A 1,854-nucleotide genomic window follows, 5' to 3' on the forward strand; every position below is an offset into this window, starting at 1 on the left:
CAGATGGTCTTTGGGGTTGACTGACGGAGAGCCCTGGTGGAAGAGGCCTCCAAGTCCTGAGCACCGGCAGAGAGTAAAGCTGGGGACAAGAAACACAGCAATGGAATGCGCATTGTCGATGGAATGCGCATTGTCGATGGAATGCGCATTGTGATTCGGAACCAGGTTTAACAGACCTCCAGGGCTTCACGGTATGGAGAACAGGGGTTTGGGCCATTATTTGAGTTCCTATGCTCAAATGGGGGTGTTGCGTCTTCTCAAAACCCTGGAGATAGGCAACTGGAACCAAATTGCACATGCTTAGAAGATGGGGGAAGAAGTCCTCTCACCTCTGTCAACCTTTGGTGACCTCTGGTTTCCTTGGCACGGCCGTGTCACCCCAAACTCCTCCTTGGCTTTGTCACCTCCTCCTCTTCCACCATGATCCTCTCTCCTTCCATCTTTCTTTATGACACTAGTGATGACATGGGGGGTCCTTTGAAAGATCCTAGACAATCTACTACTTCAAGATCCTCAACTCAGCCACCTTGATAAAACCCGATGGGAAGTAAGAATTAGGCCCCGGGTGTCTTTGGGGCCATTACTCAGCCTATCTCAGGCAAGGACACAGGCAACCGGGTTGGTGCTGGATTTCCCTCCCTAGAGGAGGAGGCCAGAACAAGATGAGAAGATCCAGAGTAGAGACAACATCATCACTGGAATTGTAGGTGGTGACATGAGCCTTGAGACCAAATCTCCTGCCCAGTGCCCTATGTGACGACGCCTGACCCTTGACTGCCGCCACGGTCAGGTGGTTGGTTTCCTTTCTTTGCTGTCCATTTTGAAATCAGCTGGACGGCTTCAGAGAAGTGTTGCCCTCCAGCCTGTTCACTGTGTCAGGAACTGTGTGGGGGCAAACAAGTTAATGACAGGAACAGTTCGAAGAAATAACGATCTCTGTTCTTGATGTTCACAGAACTGGAAGTCATCCTGAGACGAGGTGAATAGGATCAGATGGGTATCAAAGGGTTCCCTTCCTAAGAGAAGGCTCCCACCAGTCTGGGAATACCTATCAACCACCTGTATAAAAATACCCCTACCGCCAAATCAGCTTCCTGGCAAGATGGACTCTTGGGAATCCTCCATATTCCAGTCTAGTTGGATTTTGAATAAAACCACCTTCCTTCCTCAACACCTTGCCTCTCCCTTTTCTTAATTTTAAATTTTTATTTATTTATTTATACTTATTTGTGTGTGTGTGTGTACATACCACAATGCATGTGGGTACCTGCAGAGGCTAGAAGAGGGTGTTGGATCTCCTGCAGCTGGAGGTACAGGCTGCCGTGAGCTGCCAGATATGGGTGCTAGGAATTGAACTCAGATCCTCGGGAAGAGCAGCCACTGCCATCTCTCCAGCCCCTCAGCACCGTGTATCCTGACTAGATTAGCCTGGAAGCAGTAAGCAGCCAGACTTGGACTAGTAAAAGCAAGAACTGGATGGGGTGAGGATTCACATAGGAAATGCCACTGGGGCTGGGTAGTCCTTGTTGTGTCTTAGGATTGCAGGGACAGAAGCCTACCACGCAGGTTAACAGGAGCAGGAAATAGCAGTTAGTTTCATCATCTAAAGGATACTGAGCTAGTCCACCTTAACGGTGGGTTTGAGTGTGTCTGCTAGGGTTATGGGAGGAGACAGAAATGGTTTCTTAACTCTGAACTGCTTTGGAAGACTAGGCTTTTTTGTGCCTCACACTCAGACAGAGGCACTGAGTGGAGAGGGAGAAGATACGAACTCAAAATGGTTTGAGGGCTTTGATGGTAGAGCATTTGCCTAGGATATAAAAATGGCCCCAAGTCTTTCTCTCTCATACACAC

The 1,854-nt window shown here is 48.8% G+C and overlaps 1 long non-coding RNA gene across 1 annotated transcript; it reads left to right on the forward strand.

Annotated features, from left to right (window-relative positions):
- Window positions 1-208: 208 nt before the first annotated feature.
- Window positions 209-1,171, forward strand: LOC125410527 (uncharacterized). The gene is made up of 2 exons (XR_007235084.3): window positions 209-703; window positions 956-1,171. It is a non-coding gene; the product is annotated as an uncharacterized LOC125410527 (long non-coding RNA).
- Window positions 1,172-1,854: the final 683 nt, after the last annotated feature.

The sequence above is a fragment of the Myodes glareolus genome, chromosome 22, assembly GCF_982192425.1.
Source record: "Myodes glareolus chromosome 22, mMyoGla1.1, whole genome shotgun sequence".
NCBI lineage: Eukaryota > Metazoa > Chordata > Mammalia > Rodentia > Cricetidae > Myodes > Myodes glareolus.